Genomic DNA, 25,630 nt, shown 5'->3' on the forward strand with positions numbered 1-25,630 from the left:
AAAGAAAAGCCATTTTCATCTTTTAATGGAGGTATGCATCGATGCACTACACCATGCATCGATGCATAAATCCTATTCGATGTTTGTATTTAATGGGGATGCATCGATGCACTCCTTATGCATCGATGCATAAATCCTATTCGATGTTTTCTTTTTAAATTAATGCATCGATGCATTGCATGGCATCGTGCACCTTAAACAATTTTTGGGATTTATCATCGATGCATCGGTGCACAATGAATGTGCACCGATGCACATTGCCCAGAATTGTCATTTTAGCACGAAAATCTCTTCTTAGTCTACTTAACACTTTATATTTCCCCTTTATATATCCTTAACTTGCATACTCTACTTAACTAATTATTATCCATTCCATACTTTGATACTTAAAAATCCAATTCTCCATGTAGAATTTAGAATCTAACCCAAATTCCAACATGTTCTAATTTGAATTCTAACACCTCATACTTCTTAGTTAGCTTTATGACAAGTCAATTCCACTTCTAATTCTTATTAGGAACTCTAATCCAAGATTTCACTTTTCTACTTCCTTTCTTTGATTCTTCATATTCTCCTCATCTTATGGTTTTAAGATAATCTAAGCTTTCCTTAAGCTTAGTTATCAACTAAGGATCAATAAGAAACCTTAAATTCATCAAGAATTTAATCAACAAGAAAACTCACCTTTAGCTTGGTCTCTCGATGGAGAAGAGAAAGAAGAAGAAGAGAAATCTGGAAATTTTTGTTCTCTTCATTTGCCTTCCGTGGATTTAAATATCCTCATCTAATATTTAATTATTTCCCCTATTAAAACTCCTTTACCCCTTTAGTTCCTCCTTCTTTGTTAATTGATCCTACACAAAACATTCCCATTAAATCTTTCAACTATTCAATTTATCTACTTTGGTCACTGAATTTTATAATTTCACAATTTGATCACTAACCCGGTATGGAGGATGTTACAAACTTGTTATAGACCAGGTGTTGTTGAAAGTCAGAAAATATCATCATTAGTGTTCAATTTCCCAGCAACTGACCTAAACTAGATTCACCTACTCGAATATTACATATGTGAAGATCATGATCATCATTGAACTTCATCAACAAAAGTATAAACCAATCAGCTTTGCAATCTCATGTGCAAGATGCCCCATTTTGTCCACATCCTTACATACCTGAATGCTAAGCCCTTAATTGTCTCTTCATGCGAGTAGAAGGCTAGCTTGGTCCCTGCAACAGAATGATATGTATTCTGGTATCTTCTGGAGTAAGATTAAGGGTTCTTATTTTACGTAGGTTCAATCTTGTCACTTGCCCAGAGGCCATAACCTTAATTCTCAAGAGAGCTTTTAATTCAAATGATATTAAAAGAACTACAAGATTAAAACTCGTTCAATTATTCACAGCCTTAGAAGGTAACATAAGTTCCATCATCAAATGACTTAACAAAATATTTAAGCAAAAGATAGAACAAAAACGATTTCAAACAAAACAACGCGCTTAATACAAGTGCAAGAAAGCTTCATGGTAGATGCATCTCGATCCACATCAGAATGCCCCATCATTCATCGAATGTCCATGCCCCCGAATCAATCAGATTCTGGACCTTTTGCTTAATGCCCCACAATTCTCAGTCGAATGCCCTGAACTTCCTATGTGATAGCTACATACGACATTGACATTGTAGCCTTTAGGATATGACGACTCCACTAGGGATACGTTAGAGAGTCAGGTTGTAAGTCGCTTATACATTGTCGTAGTGGTGGAAATTATGAGTCCGAGTCTATAGTTAGCTTATGATCCTTTTATTAAAATTTTTTAGGATATGACGACTCCACTAGGGATACGTTAGAGAGTCAGGTTGTAAGTCGCTTATACATTGTCGTAGTGGTGGAAATTATGAGTCCGAGTCTATAGTTAGCTTATGATCCTTTTATTAAAATTTTGCATTACTATATATTCTTTATGTAAATAGTTGTACTAATGTTTAAATTCATGTTTTCAGCTCCACCAAAATTTCTCTCGAAAGCTCCTTTTTTTTGTTTTGTTTGGTCGAAGGTTTGTGTGTTCCTCCTCATACACCTCATGTACATTTTCATGACATAAGCTCTATACCCGAGCTTCGTCCCAAGTAAGTAGGGGTGAACGCTTTGCTCTCGTAAGAATTTATTCTTCGTATGAGCCTTAGCAAATAACCCGAGAGTATTACATCAAGAAAAATAAATCACAGATAACACCAAATGAATTTTAACCACTTTTCTCTATGTTGAATTTGTCATTCATATACTTTTATGGTCATTGCAAACTTCTTTGAATAATTATTTTTGGTTTCCCTAGTCAATTGTGCTTAAGATGCTGTCGCTGGCCATATGTTTATAGGTCTATCATTTATGCATACATTCAAATAAATCATTTGTTTTCTTTCTGCATCTTGGTTGACTACATATTGCTATACACATTACCTAATCTGTATTAAATGGTTAACATCATGAATCAGTCAACCCATTTTTCTTTTTCGACCTTATTGGGTTTAACTCATATATGACAAAAAATTTATTCAAGTTCATACTAAACTTCAAAATTATCAGATCGACTGCTGCCCCAGCCTTGTCAGTGATGAGTAAGTATGATGATCTTGATCTATTTTCAAGTTTTATACTCTTGTCAACACACCTTCATATGTTATCTTTTCTGGTTAAAATTTCTCTAATGCTTGAATTTTGCTAATAATTGTTTAGATAGTGTTTCTGGCTTACATAAAGAAAATGCAATTTTACTTTTCTTGCTTCAATGATGCAGATGAATTTTCGGGTGATTTTATAAAGCAAAATTTGCTCCCTCTGGCTGTGCCCATGAACCATGAAACACTTGGTCTGTTGAGATATGATGATAGAAAAATTGTCTTAACAATGATGGAAGATGAAAAGGGAGAGATCACAAAAATTGATCAAGTTATTGAAGCCTGCTGCCTCTGCAAATCGTGACTTGGTATTTGGCTATGTTGGAGTTAAACAGTGGAAAGAGTTTGCTGATACATTTGGTGCCAATAAGAATAAAATGTTTCCGAAATTGATAATCTGGAACGGGGATGAGTAGTACTTTTCGGTAAGTTTTAACTCTTCAAACATCATGTTTAATTCTTAGTGCTATAGGTAAACAGAACTCGTTTTGTTTAGTTCTCAGTGCTATTGGTGGAGATGGTAACCGGTTAAGTTGTTGAATGCCAGCTTAATTCATCATTGGTGCTAAATGGATGTTAATCACCTGCATCTTCATAGTTCTTGGCCACATTTTTTTTAATACTGTTATCGACATCGGCAATCCATTTGAATAAATGATTGTGCTGCTCCGTATTTACATTATTACATGATAGGAAGCAACTTTTATATGCTGATGTTCATCAAAGGTTACGCAGCTTTGATCACTCTTCTTTTCAGATTTCCTGAATTCATGAAACTTCGCCATTTCTTTATTAAGAACCCACAAATTTGCACCCTGAAGCAATTTTCAATACGTTCGCTAAATATCTTCGGGGTTTCTTACAAGCCATGACGGTTGACTTTTAAGTAGTTTGTTTCTCTTTTATTTTTTTTAACTAGTATATTTATTCAAATAGAAAAATAGAAGACATTGACTCATCTACTGCATTTTGTGGAAGGTTATTGGTTCTGAAAGCCTTGATGGCGAAGATCAAGGGTCTCAAATCTCACGATTCCTGGAAGGATATAGGGAAGGAAGAACAGGAAAGAAAATGATTGAAGGGGAATCAATTATGGACCACATGATGTCTACAATTGGCGTCGGAGTAGTGGTTATAGTCGTGTTTGTGGTTGCAATGCTGATGCTTATCCGAAGCCTAAGCAAAGATGATGATGAAAGCCTAAGTCCCGCTGCATCGCGTCCTTGATGGGACGGTCCTGCTTCATCGCCTGCCACCCTTGGGATCGAAGAACGAGCCGATGTGCCCCCCATTTCCGTTTCGGAAAATGGTTCCATTAAGACCCGCATCTCGAATGAATCCTCCGTCCACGAGGTCGAGCGGATGGGTCGGAACCCGAATTTGATGGGCTTGTTTCCCCAGCACCCCACATCAAATAAGCACCGCTTATGAAAATATAAGAGCAATCCAGTAAATGGACGGGGAGACATTGATCATGATGATAGCTCGGGCTCGGAAAGCTCGGATTCCCAGTATGGAGCTAGGAAGAAAGAAGAATGAAAGTGAGACATGTCTTTGGAACATATTTATTGGTAAAGATAAAGGTAAAAAATGCAGATGTTCCCAAGATTGTTCATTGCAGTTCATCTTTACTGCATGAATCATGTAAATAGAAGTGACCGAATATTTTGTAGCTATAGTTTGTAGTAGTTTCATTTGGGATTTGAATCATTACAACTTTGAGGGTTTTAGGGTTATTATGGTAACGTCCTAGGCTCGATTTCAATCCACTTTCCACCATGCACCAAACATTAATTCATTTGATTGCTCGATCAACCCAGCCCTGAACTCGAAATCTAAAACATTATAAACCCTTTAGGAGTTGATTTTTTTTATATTTCAAAATTTTCATATTTATTCTTGAAATTGTTTTATTACTTTATTTTTATTTTTATTATTTTCAAAGAATAGGAGTTTGACTTTTTAATATTTTAAAATAAGTGGTAATTATCTTCAAATATGTTATCATTTTATTTTAATTTTTATTTTTTCAAATAAATTGGTATCACTAGACTTAATATTCGATTCACTAAAAGAATATGTCTGCTAGAATTATTGTATATTTTGTTAAAAAAAACTTAAATGATAATTTTGCTCCTAAACTATTTTTACTTTATATTTAATTTTTTTGTCAAAATTAATATTTAAATTTATTTTTCTTTCTAATTTGCAATTTCTGTTTGTGAATTGATAAAAAACTATGTAAACATCACTTGTCACTTAATTATTGAGTCACTAGCGTTGACTAATGGTTAATCAATGAAATTACTAGAACTCATCAAGTGTAGTTAAGAGAAATGTATTTGCTTAGAAATTTGGGATTCGAGTAGTTGTTTTTATAAAGCCTATGTTATAATAATTAAGATTTTTTTGAACATATATACTTTGTAATACCTAGACTACTAAAAATTTACTGAAAGTACTAAGATGGAAAATAAAAACATAAATTACTTCAAGAAAATGATAGAGTTAAAAAGGACATTCAAGTAGTTAAAATATGAAAAGATCAAATTTGTTCAATTTATATTTCTTGATAATAATGTATTTAAGTTTATATAATTAATGAAATTATAACTTAAACCGAACATTTTAGAAATAGGATATTAAATAAATTTAGTTAATTATTTAAGGGTGAATAATTAAAATGATCGTTTTCTGTAGCATGAGTAACTAAATTAAAATATTTATTTTAATTATCAAAATAAAAAAAAACACTAGTAGTTGAGTGACCAACTGTGTAGTTTATCCCAGATAATAAAAAACAACCCTTCATTTTTTTCGTCTTATCCTTCACAAAGTTAATAAAAAACTTGTACCCAAACACTTCTTTCTGTTCTAAAAATCTCTCGACGAATACGATTTGATCGTTTAATCGAAGCAGCTTCTAGACCGTTCTGGCAGAACGACCCCCCCCCCCCCCCTCCTCAAGCCAAAAAAAAAAAAAAAAAACCCTCCAAGCAAAGAAGTAAGAAGATTATAAAAAACACCAGAAATTGGAAAATGATTGAGAAAATTGAACAGAGTGTAGTTCTGATGGAAAAATCAAGAACAACCGCATCATCGTCGATAGAAAGTTCTAGAGACCTGCAATGTGTAGGCAAAATGGAAATCGTAAAACCGAAGCCTGTTGGTTTTCTCTGTGGTTCGATCCCTGTTCCAACGGATAATTCCTTCCACGCTTTCAACTCGGCTCTCGTCCCTCTTCTCGCCCAACGTAAATTTACTTATTTTCCTTTATTTTCTTGTGTACAAATATATGTGTTTTGAGGGGTTTTTTTTCCAGATCAAGTGCGCCAAGGTATCGGATGCTCCCGATGGAGACCGACTTAAACATGCCGCCGCTAGTTACAAATTTTCTTGAAAAAGTGCTTCCCGTTGGGGCTGTACAGAAGGCTACCGGAGGTACCTTTATTTTTCTCCCTTTCTTCTTTTAATTTCTCTTTGAGACATGATAGGCTAAATTTTAGCTATAATTTTGTAGCTTCATGAAATGAAGTACTACAAGTGGAAAAAAGAAACCATTTCGAATTTTAGCAGATAATCTGAGTGCCCGTGGATGGTACTATTCCTTGATGTTATTAAAAAAAAGAAAAACCTTTTAGTTAGTGTAGTCCGAGTTACTTATCTTGCGCAAGGTAGTAGGATAGATTATATCACCTGCACGGTGTAAAAGTTGCAGACAAACTTTTGCCCGAAATGGAGTTTTAGCATTTTAGTGGAAGGTGATGCTTACTATAGTTTTGAAATTTGACTTGAGAAATGATAGTTTCGGAGGACTGCTTTTCGTGCTGGCAAATGAATTCTTCACTTGAGAATGAATCTATACATACAAAACTTTTCAATGAACTTGGACAAATGTGAATGATCTTTTCGACAACAAGGGTAATCTAAATCCTTCATTTAGTGAAGGTACATGATCTTACCCTTTATAGTTTTCATTTTTTGTCCATCCATCTTTGTTGTTTGAATCATTTCAGATAATATTAAGGATGCTAGTTTGTATTGGGAGACTAATAGGTGCAAAAGTCTTTCCATTTTCCTTATATTGGATTAAGCACATGTTATTTTCATCAGATATAGCCCCTGTTCGGCTTTTCTGGAAGTTGTATAGATTGTATTTCAAGTTAGCCTTGACTAGATAAATACTTAGAAATGATGTCTGTGCATGAGAGTGAGCAAGAGATAATGAACATATTAAACTTCTTACTTCTTTCTAATTTGAATATCCTTGAAGCTCTCTTTTCCGCTTTTATTCTTTCTTGCACTTGAATTGTCCTTTTTTCACTTTGTAATAGTTAAGGCCACCTTCTGCATTTCTTCTTTCTCGAGTTTGAAATGTCTACATCCTTTTATCTGATTTTATGTTATTCTGAGACAGATATAATATGGGAGGATGGTGCTGTTGCATCTAATCTTAGTAGGAAATGCGAGGCACTTGCTGTGTCTGGTTTGGTGGAGTATGGAGATGAGATTGATGTGATCGCTCCAACTGATATTCTAAAGCAAATATTTAAAATACCATATTCTAAGGCTCGATTATCTATTGCTGTTCACCGCGTTGGACAGACTCTCATTCTGAATACAGGGTTTGCATTGTTTTATTGTTATTCTATTTTCTGTTCTGTTTGAAGTTCGATGTAATGATATTTTGGCATTTTGCAGGCCTGATGTTGAAGAGGGAGAAAAATTGGTTAGAAGACATAACAATCAATCGAAATGTACAGATCAATCTTTGTTTTTGAATTTTGCTATGCATTCAGTTAGAATGGAGGCCTGTGATTGTCCACCATCTCATCAAGCACCTCTGGAGAGGCAATCAGATTCTGCTGCCCTTCCTAGGGGGGAGACACCAAACTTTGTGGCAGAGAATGATAATATTTCTAGAAAAGATGGAATCAAACACCATTCAGACTACTCGCAGGTTAAACAAGACGAGTTATTTTGGGGAAGTAAGAAGGCCCACAGAAACAAGAGCCGTGATTCTGTCAAGAAGGCTTCACATGTCGGTGAAAAGCCCAGATGCTCTGTGCAAGAGTCTGAAAACAGAGAGGGTTGGCAATAATGGAGAGTGTTATATTGGCAATTTCACAATTTCCGGATGCTTCTTGGTAGTGACTTGCTTCTGTCAGTAATGAAAAGTATGCTGCTGTGAGCTTGCACTTGTGGGACGTACACGACAGGTTGTTTCTAGTGATTGAAACTTATTTGTGTTGGTACTTTAGGTTCAACTTTCTAATGTTTTTCTACAACCCTGACAGGTCACACCATTAAACTGGCTTGAAGCTTGGCTTGATAATGTCATGGCTAGTGTTCCTGAGTGGCCATTTGTTATCATCAAAACGGTGTTGTGCAGGGGTACGAGCTTCTAAAGACGGATGATATATTTTGTTAAAAGGCATTGCCGATGGTACTCCTGCATTTCATCCCCATGTTGTTCAGCAAAATGGACTTACTGTTTTGAGGTTTCTTCAAGAGAACTGCAAGCAAGATCCTGGTGCTTATTGGGTATCATTATCTTTTCTTTCTAAAACAATATTTCTTTCATGTCTCTTCAAAAGTTCACTCGGTGAACTGTGTGTATCATTTTGTTTTACAGTTATAAAAATGCTGGTGAAGATGTAATTCACTTTTGATCTTTCTGTCGTCTCCAAGAGCCGTTTTTGGTGATGTGATGATAGTCAAGCTCTTGCCTTCTCTTGTACATAGAGGGAGAAGTGATTCTTTATTTTCACTTGGAACTTCTCTACGCATTGCACCGGCTTTCACTTCAATGGTGTGTAAAACATAACTCTTTTGCGGGTTGATCACTCTGCTTCGTGTAATTGTCTGCTAACTACGGATATATTATTGGTGCAGGCAACTAATAACAGGGCCAAGTGTGCAAATTTTTTCAAAAAATGCTTGGATTTCTTGGATGAGCCAGATCATCTGGTATCTCTGCTTTTAAAATCTGTATTTTGGTCTGACAGTTTTATCTTCATTTATGATATGAAAGCAGGTATGGATACTTATTTTTAAAGTTTTCCTAAATAGGTTGTACGTGCATTTGCCCATGAACAATTTGCCAGGCTTATTCTGAATTATGATGAAGAATTAGATCTAACATCTGAATATCTCCGAATTGAGTGTGAATTACCATCCTGATGCTGGTGAGGAATCTGTGGACCTTTTAAATGGTTTTTCCAGATCAGCTGTCTATGACATTTCTCTCATTGCCGATAACAAAATAACAGAGGATGAAATCGATTTTCAAGATTTAGCATCTGAAGTTTCTGCAAAGATGAATTTGGAAGCGAATATATCTGCCTCGAATGAATTGACACAATTGTCTACAGAATTGGGAAATGAAGAAATTACCATGACAAGGTTCCTGGTGATGAAAACTACTTGGTGCACATGTCTTCAACATCTGATGATGTTGTTAGACTATTACTGATCCAGTCTCGATTTAGCATCTGAAGTTTCTGCAAAGATGAATTTGGAAGCGAATATATCTGCCTCGAATGAATTGACACAATTGTCTAATACAGAATTGGGAAATGAAGAAATTACCATGACAAGGTTTCCTGGTGATGAAAACTACTTGGTGCACATGTCTTCAACATCTGATGATTGTTAGACCTATTACTGATCCAGTCTCCTCTAAGCTAGCAGCAGTGCATCATGTGTCTCAAGCTATCAAATCTCTCAGATGGATGCGCCAACTACAAACCTCTCAACCGGAGTTGGACCATCAGGATATCGGATTAAATGGTCAACCACCTTCTTCTATGAATTTTTCTGTTTGTGCTTGTGGTGATGCTGATTGCATTGAAGTTTGCGATATTCGAGAATGGCTTCCAACATCCAAACTGGACCACAAGTTGTGGAAACTTCTTCTCCTTGGGGAATCATATTTGGCACTTGGACAAGCCTACAAGGAGGATGGTCAATTGCATCATGCTCTTAAGATAGTTGAATTAGCTTGCTCTGTTTAGGGGTCTATGCCTAGGCAACTTGAAGATACTAGATTTATTTCCTCAATAGTTAAATGCTCACAATCTGGTACAAATTTCAACGACAGCAATGAAAAGAAAAATTCATTTATCTGCAATGTGAAAGAAGTGAAATCCAACTCTGCTGAGAACTGTTATGTTCTTGAGCAATTCTCATCGACATATCTGTTCTGGGCGAATGCATGGACGCTAGTTGGAGATGTGTATGTTGAGCTCCATGTAATTAAGGGTAAAGAGATCTCTGCGCAATCACAGAAAAAACCTTCTAACAGTGAGTTGAAAATGTCATCTGAAGTTGTGCAGGAAGTACAAAGGCTCACGAAGAAGCTGGGGCAGTATAATCAGAAATGCAGTTCATGTTCCTTGTGAACTGTAGCTGCCAAAGTGATAGGGTCAGCAGTGGTAATAGTGCAAGCAGCAGCGGAGGAGATACACATGCGGTAACTTACAGCAGAAAACATGGCAAGAGATCGCGTGGTAAGAATGTTCCTCACTCGCTTTCGAGGGAAAATGAAGATAATACTGGTCATCAAAAAGTAAAGAATAAACAAGTTCCTGATAGTGGACTGTTCCAGCACAATGGAGACAGTGACAACAAAGTAAGAGTTTCTAATACCTGTGCAAATGAACCTGGAGTAAATTCAGTTGAAACTACTAATTCTGAAAGAGCGCAGGCTTTGTTTAGAATGCATGAGAAAAAGTCCGAAGTAACCGTTGAAAATGAAATTGCCTCGAAGAAAGCTCACAATTTGAAAGATGGTGGCATATTCAAGTACCTTATGAATACTGTAGTAGCAGATGCAGAACACAATCTCTCCTCTGCCTTGAGCTGTTATGAAGAAGCAATAAAGGCTTTGGGTGAACTTCCTTCTGGTTTAGCAGATCTGCAGTCTTTATTGAAAAAGAAGGGATGGGCTTGTAATGAACTAGGTCGAAACAGGTTAGTGCTGAAGGAGTTAAACAAAGCTGAACTTGCATTTACAGATGCAATAAATGCATTCAAAGAAGCTTCAGACTACACCAATGTAGTGTATATATACTGTAATTTGGGTCATGGAAGACGTGCATTAGCTGAAGAGATGGTGACAAAGATGGAAGGTCTGAAAACGCATAAAGTTCTTCATATTGCATACAAACAGGCTTTGGAAACTGCAAAACTGGAGTACAGTGAATCTCTAAGATTTTATGGGGCAGCAAAATCTGAAATGAATGCTATAGTGGAAGAGGCATACTCTGACTCTGACTCAAACTTGAAGAGTGAAGTCTATACTCAGTTTGCTCATACGTATCTGAGGCTTGGGATGCTTTTGGCAAGGGGAAGATATAACTGCTGAGGTTTATGAAAATGGAGCTCTTGAAGAGCCATCTTTACCACATCAGAGAAGTGCTAGGAAAGAGCTCAGAAAGTATGAAATAACTGCCAATGAGGCCATTAGAGAGGCATTGTCACTGTATGAATCACTGGGTGGATTACGTAAGCAGGAGGTGCTTATGCTTATTTTCAGTTTGCTTGTTACCAAAGAGATAGTTGCTTGAAATTTTTGGCACCAGATCATAAGAAAAGTGGCTTGCTTAAGGGTGAGAATGGCACTCACCATCGGGCGAAGCAATATGCTTCAATGGCTGAGAGGAACTGGCTAAAGGCAATAGACTTTTATGGTCCTCAGACATCCTAGCATGTACTTGACTATTCTTATTGAGAGATCAGCTCTTTCACTAAGCCTCTCAAGATCTTTGCATCCAAACATGGTATGTTATGCAATTTTCATTTACTACACTCAGTTATGCAGCATATTCTTTTTAATTAATGCAAAGAGAGTTGCTAATTGACTTTATTGTCTTAACAATGGTTCGATATTGACTTTAGAACCACAGCCAGTAGCAGGAAAACACTTTTTTTTTGCCAATAGCAGAAAAATATTTTGTTTGTTTCCTTGTTTAGTTAGGAGTTGGGCCTGCTGGTCACTGGTGCTAACTCACATTATATTTACCCTGTTATATTTATGAAGTGGGTGAAAGCGTTGTTTACCATACTAAAGATTCTGATAAATTGCTCCTCCCCCAGATGCTGGATGCATTGTCCCGCCTACTGGAAGCACGCTATGTATCTGAAGCATTCGCTGATTCTTTCAGTACAGAATACCTGAATTGCATGCAAAATTTTGGAGTCAGTTGCAGACACTTCTGAAGAAAATGCTGGCTGCGAATCTCTCTGTAAATTCAAACAAGTCTTCTTCAGATAATCAATCAGCTACCACATCTAACAGGTCTGGAGATGCCGAAAAGCTCAGGGAACTCTACAAAATGTCTTTGAAATCAACTGACATGCGTCAATTACATGCAATGTCCGCTTGTGGTCATCGTTATCACTGATCAGGAACAAAATCATGCACCCTGCCGATATTTATTCTTAATTTTATTTTCGCCGTCTCATAGCTACAGACAGTTACATTACATATGGTGGCAAATTTGCATATTGCTGCTTTCTTATGGCAGCTAAACCATGGTTGACAATGAAGGTGTATTTTAATGATTGCCTATATGACGTCTACTTGCGTTTTCCTCTGATAGTTAAAACTCTGTGATCACTTTGTCTCTTTTTCTTCAACATTTTAATTTTCGTTAAAAACTTTTATTTGAATGAAAGTCGTTACTGGACTAAATCAATACGCTTTCTCCCATTAAATATGTCTATTGTTGAATATTTTTTTGGTCAATTTTTCTAATTTGGCCTCGTAATTGTTTAAAATTTATATTAATAAAAGTATAAAAATTATATTTTAAAAATCTTTAATCAAGTAGGCTTTAAATATATATTTTATAATTGTTTAAAGTATTTAAATAATCATAGTTAAAATTTAAAAAATTTAATTTTTAAAAATTAATAATTAACACATTTTTAATTTTTAGAAGTTAATAATTAACACATTTAATGGGAAGCTTAATAACTATGACCTTTTAATATGATATCAATATATGATGAGCCAAAATAAGGCATGTGGTCCGTGTGATTTCTCACAAGAAGTCATTTTTTTGTCGAATCTCTTCTTAAACATATTAGTCTCTTGTACGTCTCAAAAATGTTAAGTAATCCATTTTTATTGCTAATATAAAACCATTCTTTTTTCAAACTGCAAATTTGCCGTATTCACACGTCCCCCAAATTAGGCACGAGAGCTTCCCTAAGGACGTAGATGAACTTGAATCAAATTATCGAGGACGTTTTTGTCAATGCACGTATAAACCCAGAACAATCGCAGTCCTTCGTTCTCCCTCGTTAACTCTAGAGTAATTCAAATGACGATTATAAAGGCAGCACTCCGCCAATCTCATCGTCATTTACTCACTCTTTGATCTTTTTCTGTTCTTGTTGAGATCTGAATTTGTTTGAAATAAAAAAATGCAATGGAAGAGCTGAGATCAGCTATGGAAGAGCATATGGAATTAATGGCGGATCTCTTTCAGAAGCTATCATCGGAGCTTCGTTCAGGCCTACGACCCGCCTATGAAAACTTTATGGGGTTCTTCTATGCAATCGACTGGAAGGCTCGCCTCCTCTCTTTTCTCTTTATGTATTAGTTTCTGATTGGTTCCCCGTAATTTGGGGTGAAGTTTAGCTCCAGTGATGGGGAAGAGAGATTTAGAGAATCTGAATGTTTGAAAATTTGCTTGGTTGTTTTATCTTCAGCGTTTCTCAGTAACCAAAGTTAATGTTAATAAATGTTAGTGTATTTGAGAAGCATAGACTTTCATTTAATCGGTGATCGGAACAATGCTAAATCAAAGTTTAAACTAAGAACAATGTCTCTGTGTAGTCTGTATCTGATCTTCTAGGTGTTAGGACAGTTTGTAGAGTTAGATCGTTCGCAGCTCTATGTTGACTATGATATTTGGTTAGCAAAAAGATGTAACGTCTGAGTTATGAGTTCAACACTTCAACTTATGCTTCTTTGAGCATTTTTTTTATTTTTGACTTAATAGTTCTTGATCCTACTTGTGTTCTTGATCCACCGTCTATTGATAACAATTCCCTAACTTTTCCCCCTTTTGGCAGGAACCTTGGTTAATGTGCTTGCTTGGATTCCATGTTTTCTTACTGATAGTAACTATCTCTCCAGGAAGAATACTAACTTCCAGATGTCTTTGTTCCTTCTGGCACGTAAGCTTCTTGTTTCTGTGTCATCTTCAGTCATCATCATCTATGAGTATTTTGCACTCTCCCCTTAATTAGTCTGTTACTGAGCCCTTTTCTACTTGCTTTATTTAAATTTGAAGCTTCTCCAATGAACTCTCTTTTGGTTTAATGATTGAGGACATATGTACATTGCATGTTAATATATCATCAGGTCCTTCATCCTTGTGGTCTGAATTCTGATTATGATTAGCCCAATAGCTTGGTTGTTAATCTTGGACCAGGTGATAGAGTTCCCCTGATATTACATAACTCAGGAGCTTCACAATGTTTAGAAGTACCAGCTTCTCTTATTGACCAATGTTTCCTTAAGCTCAACTCGCCCTTGAATTAGTAAAGCAAGGCTATTTAAGAACATTTACACTTTTTTTTACTACAAACAGTGATTTGGTTTTCTTGCAATCTTAAACACCAAAGGTGAGAAGGATTCATGCTGATGCTTCTATTTTATACATATATTGAGGGAGAATGTGATAAGCTGCAGTTCTACTAGTCCCAGCAATATTCAGTGCTTGAGATGCATAAATGATGAAAGAATAGGCAGAAACAAATTGATGCGGCAACAAGGGCTTGTTTCATTCTACTGCTGGCTTAAACTATATTAGAGTTCCTGTTTTACATCATAGGAATTTGGCAATACTACATGCCGAGTTGGTGATCTGGAAACAGAAGCCTAGTCTTCGAGAAGGCACCAATGGAATGTATGATATTTACCTGAAAGAACTTTGAATAGATTTTGAATAATGATAGTAGATGACCTGATAAGAAAAATAGCCCAGTTCATTTCCATATGGTAGGTAAAGGTTACGTACACCTCTTTCGGTGTTTTTCCCTAGCCATTGAAGGGATCGCAAGAGAAACTAGTTGAATTCATTTATATTTATACCGTTTCTGCTTCGTAGGTACTAGTCTTGTATATTTATTCACTTTTTGTATGGCTGTTGGGAGTTTTGATTATTGACTTTACCAAATAGGACTTACCTGAGTAACCCAGCTGCAACTCAATATTGAAGCATTTCAATGTCATCAAGCATTCCAAACCTGTGAGCAAGATTCTAATGCACCTATGGACAATAAGACATAAGTATTGCTTTCTTTGTAACAGATTAGTCACTGCTGTGTTACATGCATCACCAAACATATCTGCAGTGTAAAAAATAAATGAAGCTCAATTTGTTTTGAATTCTTTGCCATTGTAGCTTATTTGTTTCATGACGTTTGTAGTACTTGGTGTTTATTTTCCGAGTCGCTGAATAGATTCCTTGGTGACAACTGGAAGGAATTGCAACACAATACTATTTGATCGAAGTGGACTTTTTGTCAGTACTCTGGCTGGTCCTCTTCTCGTTATTGCAATCATCATCTTGGTCTGTGTTCAGGAGCTTTGTGCCCCTCTTTTGAAACTCCCCTTCTATTATTTTTTTCCTTTTTTCTAAATGCCGGCATCTGCCACTTTCTGCATAAATACTCTTTTTCCATGTGTTACCTAATAGTTAGATGGAAAAGGGCCGAGCTCAGACACCGTGCAAAGCTTGCTCGTAACAAGCAGGATTGAAATTGTCAGGTGCTGCTTTGCCACCTCTTAGTGTGATGAGCTTGTGCAATACATGTTAATTCATTTAGAATGTTTCTTCTTTGTTGTTTCTATTTTTATATTTTAAGGTGTTCTTACTTCTTATCATATGTTGAATTGTTCCCTTGCATGTAGTTCTCCCGTCAGAATGTGGAAGTTCTTGCAAGATAAATTGTTCTAGTTCATTTAGTGTCATTTGTATGTTGTGTGGTTCTACTAAATTAAGGATCTACAAGAAGGTTTTGTTAGAATTTTAATGCTTGAAGCATCTTTCGAAATTTACTTTTAAAGTTTTAAGTTCGATTCGAGATAAAAAATTATTTCCTGAGCTTATTTGGTTGGACTTGGGTTAAGTTTTACTAGTAAAAAATGTATTCGATTCTCATGTTGGAATTCAAGTTCGACTATTTATGCTTTACATATTTTCTATAAATAATACAAGATCGTGACTGCTTAATTTTATCACAGTAATTGCCGGTGAAATATTCTAAATATTTTCTAAACATGACGATTGAATGCTCTTAACGTTCTTCAAATATATTTTCTATAAATAATACAAGATCGTGACTGCTTAATTTTATCACAGTAATTGCCGGTGAAATTCTAAATATTTTCTAAACATGACGATTGAATGCTCTTAACGTTCTTCAAATATACGAAGAGGAAACCAAAACCACTTTCAATGAGAAAAATGTTGAGCTCCGTATACCACTTTCAATTTCAATGAGAAAATTTATATATAAGGCAAGTTTTGGTTTTAAATAATGGAATTTTTTAAATGAATTATATCAATAATTTAATTAATGCTTTCATGAGTTAATTATAAATTGTTTTCAAATTGAAAACAATATATCTATTTATTACTTAAATCTTTTAATTGAATGATTGTTGTGAATTAATTAAACATTAATTCATTTCTTAGTTGGACATGTATACATTTATTCTTTAATTATAATTTATTTAATAATCTAATACTGGTAATATAGTACATGAAAGAAATTTTCTGTATCGACAAAAAGAACATGGCGGATCTTAAACCCAATCTGAAGCTATGGCCCACGGTATACAGTCACCCGCAGTTGAGTCACAGCCAAAGCCCTTAAGTGGATATGCGATAAAAAAAAAATAGCCGCTCTTACAACTCTTTTCCGCCATTGCATCTTATCCCGAACGAGAAATGGCTTCAACATCCTCTCTAATATCACCACCAAATCTCACGATACTCTCCCTCAGGCCTCAATCAAAACAACCGTTTCTCCAAATCCTCCAATCCAACGCGCCCAAAAATCTCACATTGAGTTCACGTCCAAGGAAACTGAGGTTGGTTGTTGCGGCAGAAGAGAGAACCTCAACGGTAGCCTCCCCTTCTTCTGAGGCAGACAGGAGGATTTACATTGGCATATACCCAGAACGGTGAACAATGACCAGTTGAAAAGGATTGTCGAAGAACATGGCGCTGTTGAGAAGGAGGAGGTACTTCCTTTTTTTTTCTTTGGTTTTTTTTTTTTCTTTGTTCTTTATTTTTAACAGTAATTTCATTTAATAATTTTAAGTATGGAAAGTGAAAATGCATTCTGTATGGATGTGAAATTGCCTTTTAATGTTCTTTCCTTTAGGTGATGTATGATAAGTACTCTGGAAGGAGCCGCCGGTTTGCTTTTGTTACAATGAAAACCGTGGAGGAAGCGAATGTGGCAATAGAGAAACTAAACGGAACTGTAAGCTCCAAACCATATACTTGTGTTGATAAGTATGTAAAGCAAAGGTGATAATTCAGGTATGCTTGGGATGAACTTATAAAATTTTTAGGGGCGAAAAACGATTGTCAATAGAAAATACTTAATTTATATGAGAATTGAAATTCTCAGAAAGAGCCCTGCCAACCCCCCTTTGGTCATCCTCGGGTGATATTATTGTTCTGAAATTATGATGAGACGAAACACAAATAATGTTGGTATCTGGTTTTCATGGTGATTTTCTTTTCTTTGCAGGAAATAGGAGGGCGGGAGATCAAGGTAAACATCACTGAAAAGCCTATTGCGCTGGTGGATTCGTCTGCCCTTCAGGCAGAGGACTCCCAGTTTATTGACAGTAACTTCGGATGCACTGAAGAATTTCTTTCTGAGAAAGGGAAGGTAATGAGCGCCAAGGTTTCGTGAGTCCCGGGGACCTCCAAATCAGGGGGATTTGGGTTTGTATCAATCTCTTTGGAAGAGGAAGTCGAAACTTCCATCTTGTTTTGTAACAATGCTGTAAGTTGTTCTCTACGTTTGCCTTGATCTCACATGTTTGTTTATGTTCATGAAATCTTATTCTTGTTTCCTATTGGCGTCGGGAGTAATGAGATATGTATTGCTGACAACTTTAGAATAAGATGCTTTTACTCTTGTATTATTGTATATCCATTCTGTTGTGAATTTGCAGCTCTTTCATGTTTCTGGATGGTTCCTGAATGTATAAGGAAAACTATTGATTTGTCTGGTAATTGCAGTCAATGTTGCTCTGAGTCTTCATTTTTATTTACATGCCCTTTGTCCAACACCTATTTCTGATGGTTATCCGCACATGTGTTTGGAGTTATGATCCCAAAAAAGCCTCCAAATATATGAAAGTCTTGGGAAAATATTGAACACGTACTAGTCCAAGTAACATAGATTGTGAATTCCTTTTAATTATCCAATGTTTTTCGTTCCCTTTGATAGTCACAATCTGTCGAAACATTCCTCTGTTGCTGCATTCTTGGAAACTTGTTATGCATGCAAGTGTATTCTTTCATTTATTTCAACTTATGGCCCCAAGAGATGCATGTAACCTTGGATGTTATCTTCATATACAGGCTCTTTATTTCTTATGGTTTGTACATTTTTCTTGAATTACTCGTGGCTATGGAGATATGATCTTAAAAGATTGTACAAATGCACCGATCATACTCGGAGTTCGTATCAGACACTCATGTTGAATGCGAGTAACATAGGTTTATAGGAAATGATCAATTTGAATATGTAAGTAATACTGATATAGAACGGTTGGCTATTGCAGATATTGGAGGGGCGACAAATTCGTGGAAACAAGGCATAAAATGGGCTGCAACATCCTATCCTGTATCCATTTCGAATCAAAATCGTTGCAGAGTAGGGTAGCTGTTTCTTTCTATTGAATGGACAAATCTCAACTTGTTAGTGCCCCATGAGGTTCTTTGTATTAATACGAGGCTGCGGCTTAGTTGTGGAAATGGAGATGAACCCATTTCCTTTGGGAAGCTGGTGCGTGCATCTTATTCTTTTGTCATTTCCCCCCTATTTTTATATTATCTTTGTTTTTATAAAATTTTTATATTATTTTTAAAAACATATTTTCTTATTAAAAGAATATTTAAATTATCATCATCATTATTATTATATTTTTATTTAATAATTTATGTAATGTTTAAAAATTATGAAGTCACAAACGTTAACATTAATGTGTGTTCTCTCTTAGGTGAAGAAACTATGCCTTCTTTGCTAATAATCAAGACTTGGTCTATAAATATTTTGGTTTATATTCCTTTTTAATATGATTTTCAGATTAAAAAGTTATCATACGATCATTGCTAATTATTCGTAGTTTTAAAATAATTATTATTTATTTTATCAAAGTAGAACTTTATTTATAATATATTAATAATTAGTATGAATATTTTTAAATTCGAATAAATTGAACCTTCACGTGATAAATTAGGACTTAAAATTGAACTATTTGAGATAAATTTGTCAATTATCCGAATTTGAAATTTAAATTTAAATTGAAGTCAAATTTTATCTAAAAGTAATTTAAAATCAAAATAACTAAACTTAAAATAATATAAGTCAAAATAATCTGAACATTATTCTCGGTCCTTCAATATTTATAGAATGTGTAAATTATATGATAAAATTTATAAAATTAACATAAGGGTAAACTATTATGATAGTTATTGAATTTTGATGACGCTTGTATTTTGAGCATCAAATTTTTATATTTTATATTATTATTAAATTTTTTAATTTATTTTTATTATAGTTATTATCTTCAGTTAGGAGTGTAAATCCGGGTACTCAGATTTTCGGGTTCCGGATCGATGATTTCTCAGGCTCGTGTCTCGACCCGGATGTTATGGGTACCGGATTTTGCGGGTACTTGATAATCGAATACTCGGTATTCGGTTTTTTTTATTTTTATTTTCAAATTATTAATTTAAAAAAATATACACAAATTTAAATATTTGAAACTTCAAATTATATACTCTAATATTCAAACATAAAATTTAAAAGTTCGAAATATAAAATCTAATAATTCATAATATATATAATCCATTATATTATATTATATATATATATATAATAAAAAAATAAAAACTAACCGGGTACCCGAAAAATTAGATTTTGTGACCCGGGCCCGATCCGGGAAGTACCCGGCCGGGTAATTTTTTTTAGAAAATTACCCAATTTTTTTAAGTCTGGATCGACGAGTCGGGTTAACCGGATCGAATAGTTTTGCACACTTCAATCTTAAAGTTCTTTCTTAAAAAAATTATTTTTTCTTTGTTGCTGTTCCTACTATCATTCGATGATTTCTTTTATCAAAAAATCAATGAACTACTTTTCCTCTATTTCTTTCATTATATTTAAACTTATTGAAAAATCTTTTAATTTCTTCAAATCTCAAAAAAAAAATTAAAATTAAATTTTATGACCTGTCATTATCAATCGTCAAACCATATTGAAATCAAATTATATCAATCTTTTATTCAAACGGAGAATACATACAACAACAGGGATTGATCGATGATTGATCTATTTACTAAAAAATTGTCAAGTTTGAGATGAATAATTGTTTTTCTTTTTTGTTTATTTTTTCTCTCTATTTCTTTATTTCACTCGATGGTTATGAAAAAACAATAAAACTTTTAAGTGCGGTGAGCGAGTGTTGTGCATATTAATTCCACCCTACGTTTATAACTCTAGGACTCTAAAGGTGGAATGGTAATTTTCTTTTATATATAGTTTTTACATCTAATACAAAATTAAAAGTTTTTCACTTTAAAATCGTTATGAGATTAACACATGAGATGTAACACATTCAATGAATATTTTCTTATTTTCTATTGATAGTCTCAACCTTTGATTTATCAAATCTAACGATCCTAAAAAGTTATAAAACATTTTTTTTACATAGAATCTGATAAATCTAAATAACTCCTTCCTCGTCCACTTTAAAATATCTACATATGCTCTCAAAATACCCTCAAGTAATATGTATTAATATTCTGTCATCGCCAACAATTTTCTGCCTACATTAAAAGAGTTGAACAGCTAACAATCACCAAAATTCATTATTACATCAATAAAAATTATATAAAATTAACAAAAGTTATTAAAATTATAATTAATTATATTTAATTATTTATTTTGTAAATTAATAAAATTAAATATAATTAAGGTGTAAAACTTGGAACATTAAAAGAGTTGAACAGCTATCAATCACCAAAATTCATTGTGAATAAGCAAAATTCATTATTACATCAATAAAAATTATATAAAATTAACAAAAGTTATTAAAATTATAATTAATTAGATTTAATTATTATCGCAAAACTAAAAAAACTTGGAACACAGCTCAAGATGTCATCACGTCCACCATTAAGGTGTAGTTGGACTTAGGTTGAATTCTCCGCCCATTCTTTCTTAGTTTCTTTCGATGCTTTCGAGGAACTATTTGTTTTTAAATCTTTAATCTCAGCTAACATTGATAACCAACAAAAACCAGAAACTCCCTTCATATTTCCCTAATTTCCTTCCCCATTTTCAGCAATGGCTAATGCTTTACAAACTTCTTTCCTTCCCTCTACTTCCTCCCTTCGCCGGACCCCCATTTCGGGATCTAAAGGGAAGTCCCAATCCCTTCAAGTTAAGGCCACGATACGAGAGATTTTCATGCCGGCACTCAGCTCGACAATGACGGAAGGTAAGATCGTGTCCTGGATGAAGTCGGAAGGAGACAGTTATCGAAAGGGGAGAGTGTTGTTGTTGTGGAATCCGACAAGGCTGACATGGACGTTGAGAGCTTCCACGAGGGATTCCTCGCCGCCATCATGGTGGATGAAGGCGGCGTCGCTCCCGTCGGTTCTGCCATCGCTCTCCTCGCTGAGACCGAAGACGAGATCGCTGAAGCCAAAGCCAAATCACAGTCTTCTTCTAGTAGCAGTCATCAGGCGGTAGAAGAACAACCAAAGCAAATTGAAGAGGCAGCTCCGGCTTTGCCTGCTGCTGCTCCTGTTGCTTCTGCTTCCACGGTTTCGGCCTCGAAGACTGTGGCTTTGGGGTCTGCTGTACATCCGGCTTCGGAGGGAGGGAAGAGGATAGTGGCCTCGCCATATGCCAAGAAATTGGCAAAGGAGTTGAAGGTGGATTTGGGGACATTAGTGGGACTGGACCCTTGGGGAGGATTGTGGCTAAGGACGTTGAGGCAGCGGCCGCAGTGGGTACAGCGGCTTCGGAAGCAGGTACAGTTGCTGCTTCTCTGGCGAAGCCGGCTCCAGTGGCTCCTGGGATTGAATTGGGAACAGTGGTTCCTTTTACTACGATGCAGGGTGCTGTGAGTAGGAACATGGTTGAGAGTTTGTCAGTGCCTACTTTCAGAGTTGGGTACACCATCACCACAAATGCACTTGATGCCTTGTACAAAAAGGTAAAGCTGGTTTGGTTTTGTTAAGGTGTTTTACAATGATATAGTTTCTTGCTTATGCTCTTTGAGCCTTTTATAAATCGATGATTCATGGATAGAATGCTTAAGACTTAAGACAGTGCATTTAGTTCAAAATGGTATATTCTTGACGATGGCATATAGAAGTAGATGACATTTTTAGAGCTTAAATTAAATATATTTTCTGGCATTTTAAGGAAGCTTGATGCTTCTTATTGAGAAAGTAGCATCTATTTCAAAGATGTGTTAGCCTATGATCACAATTGCAAATTTTAAGTGGTTTCTCTGTTATCTTTTGTTGCAATTGGTTGATGGAAAAATATATTCCTTACACTTGAATAAGGTAAACGTTTCCTAGTTTAGGATCTTTAGAATTTTTCTGGGACATTTTGCTGAAGATGTTAATATTCTAGAATCATCCTTATACAATAGTTGGGTGGTACTGACTGTATTGTGCTTGGTGAGTTTCTTTTCCTTTCATATTTGTGAATGTTGGTTGACATAAGTTGTACTTATTTTGTTTAGATCAAGTCCAAGGGCGTGACAATGACAACATTGTTTGCAAAGGCAACCGCACTTGCATTGGCTCAACATCCTGTAGTTAATTCCTGCTGTAGGGATGGTAACACCTTTACTTATAACAGTAGCATCAATATTGCTGTTGCTGTAGCTATAGACGGAGGGTTGATTACACCGGTTCTACAAGATGCTGACAAGGTTCTCGTTAATCTACTTTTGGCTGCCGGCATTATATATCCGTAACAATGTTCTAAGGGCTTTCTTTCATTGCATTTTAGGTTGACATTTATACATTGTCAAGAAAGTGGAAAGAGTTGGTTGATAAGGCACGGGCCAAGCAGCTACAACATCATGAATATAGTACAGGTATGTTATTTTGTGTCAGTGCTCTCCTTGCTAATTGAGGGAGGAAGCTCGATGATGCACATGCTACAATTTGTTTTGGTGCCAAACTGTTTGTGTACCTCATATGTTGAATTGAAATGCTTATAAATTTTCAAGGAAGATATTTTTTTCTGGTTATTGCCTTAGTAGAAATACTGGATAAGAAGTTAGAAAAATAAGCAACAACGTTGGTGGAGAATCATAAAGTTTTACTTGAATGATTATGCTTGTAAAGATCATGAGGAGATTGCAGAAAGTTTATTTGAATGATCATACAATTTCCCAGGCATGTAACTGATAATCTTTTGAACTTCCTTGGAATTTTAAACATCAGTTGTGGACTTAAGAATATGAAACCATAACATCTCTTAATGTTCAGGCTAAAGAGTTAGCTGGTAGACTTGCTATATATCTCTTGGTGGTTTCCATTTCCTTGCTTCCTTAGGAATAAGTAGCACCTTAATTTACAAATCCGGACATTCAAGTTTGATTATCCATTGCAATATAATTGACTGATCTAGCCGTCAAAGCAATTTCTTCTTTCGTTTTTGTCTGATGTAAGACATATATGTCATATCCAATTGGATTGACTTCAGCAATAAATGAGCCGAAATTTCTCATGCAAAAGTATTTTTGAAGTGTTTACACGACTTGGAAAAGAGTACGTGTGTAGTCCCATGAGGTCAATTGCTCTGGTTATAACAGGCAGCTGTATCTCAATTTCTTAGATTTAGTTACTTTAGACACAAGCTTAGGATTTCTGTTTCATTTTACGTGCCTTTTCTTTATTAGTAATTATTTTCCCTTCCTTCTCATTTCTTAGGCTGAAAATACTAGCTATATGGTCCATATGTTATCATTTGCTCCATCGTAAAGTGATATATAATACGAAGCAGAAATGAGCAAAAATGAAAATCAGGTGTAAGAGAAGTGAATGGAGGAAGAAGCAAAATAAAGGAAATGACAGATAGAATGATAGAATCTATAAGTAATCTGAGTTCTCAATATCAATTTTCAGCATCATCATTTCTTTTAGGGATTACACATCTAGATTTTACAACCTGGAGATTGAGCATACAAATTCTTTCTGACTTGATCTCCCTCTTAGTTGCCACATATAAACTTTTCCTTAGAACTCTTGCAGTTTTGACTATGCTTAATGGGAGAGTAAAAAGAGAGAAGCCCTTGTGTTGTTCACTTCCTTTGCCCTTTGATTTACTGGTATATTTTGCTTGTTTGCATCACTTAGCTGCGTGCTTGTTTTGATTTTACCCTATTGATTAAGACTTGGATCCAACATAATAATTACCAAATATGTTCTAAATTCTTGAAACTACTACTTAATCCATTAAAATATGTAAAACAATGAAAAACAAATCCTACAATAAGCATGATATGATCCATTCATCATGAAAGAAAAAGGCTGGACAAATCCTGGGCATCTTAATGCTTGGATGATTGGAAATCCTTTTCTACTTATGGTGGTAGTGATTGGTTATAAGTGCAGGCTTCACACGGTATTTTGATGGATCTTGTACAAATTTTGAATTGTATTGGTTCATTGTAATGCAATAATTGTAAGTAATATGTTTGTCTAGTGTATAATAACTGGAATATAGAGTCTATGGTTGCCGAAAATTTTATAATTAAGTTTTTTTGTTTGTTTTAATTCTTAATCTACCCTTAGCCTTCCAGCCCTAATCGTCTAAGTATGCTCGAACCATCTAGGAGTTGATCTGTATGCATAACTCTGGTTTTTTCCCCTACATCCAAATTTCTTATCAAAGCATCATTAATAGATAGGTTTTACCGTGGTTACCAGTTACCTTTCAACGTATATGAGGCCTTTAGTTATCTTTTTTTGCCGATGTTTGCTCCTTTTGCAGGTACTTTCACCCTGTCTAACCTTGGGATGTTTGGTGTGGATCGGTTTGATGCCATTCTGCCACCTGGAACTGTAAGTTTGTTTCTTAATTATTAATATTTTCTCCATTGTAGTATGTTCTGCCCTAGTTCCAGAGAACACGATCTGCTAGATTATATAGTATTCCCCTTGCAAATATCTGAATATTTAATCATGTGGTTGTGCAGGGAGCAATTATGGCAGTTGGTGCTTCTCAGCCTACTGTCGTAGCTAGCAAGGATGGCCGTATTGGCATGAAGAACCAGATGCAGGTAATGAACTTATCTTTGTCCCGGTCTCTTATAGAACAATTATGTTTAAATAGTAGCCAACACTTACTGCTGAGCTTTAAAACTTTGCAGGTAAATGTTACGGCAGATCATCAAGTTATCTACGGTGCTGATCTAGCTGCATTCCTGCAAACCCTGGCTAAGATTGTTGAGGATCCTAAAGATCTTACCTTCTAGTCTGATGTTCCTTCTGCACAGTGATGTCATTATCGCCATATTTGCTCCCGAGGTTCATGCTCTTCAAATCACTCGTACTCGTGTTGAAACACACTTGAGATACATAATGTAGGTGTTTCAGTTGAGAATTTACCCAGGTCAATGCTTATTCAACTTTA

At 35.3% G+C, this 25,630-nt stretch overlaps 1 long non-coding RNA gene and 4 pseudogenes across 1 annotated transcript; all 5 read left to right on the forward strand.

Annotated features, from left to right (window-relative positions):
• The first annotated feature begins 2,403 nt into the window (after positions 1–2,403).
• On the forward strand, positions 2,404–3,743 carry LOC120129861. Its single transcript, XR_005516789.1, has 2 exons — positions 2,404–3,105; positions 3,659–3,743. It is a non-coding gene; the product is annotated as an uncharacterized LOC120129861 (long non-coding RNA).
• Positions 3,744–5,541: 1,798 nt separating this feature from the next.
• LOC120130032 lies at positions 5,542–12,276 on the forward strand (annotated as a pseudogene).
• Positions 12,277–13,018: 742 nt separating this feature from the next.
• Positions 13,019–15,676, forward strand: LOC120130033 (annotated as a pseudogene).
• Positions 15,677–16,629: 953 nt separating this feature from the next.
• On the forward strand, positions 16,630–18,738 carry LOC120129868 (annotated as a pseudogene).
• Positions 18,739–21,169: 2,431 nt separating this feature from the next.
• Positions 21,170–25,630, forward strand: LOC120129869 (annotated as a pseudogene).

Source organism: Hibiscus syriacus, unplaced genomic scaffold (assembly GCF_006381635.1).
Source record: "Hibiscus syriacus cultivar Baekdansim isolate YM2019G1 unplaced genomic scaffold, ASM638163v2 tig00110505_pilon, whole genome shotgun sequence".
Taxonomy (NCBI): domain Eukaryota; kingdom Viridiplantae; phylum Streptophyta; class Magnoliopsida; order Malvales; family Malvaceae; genus Hibiscus; species Hibiscus syriacus.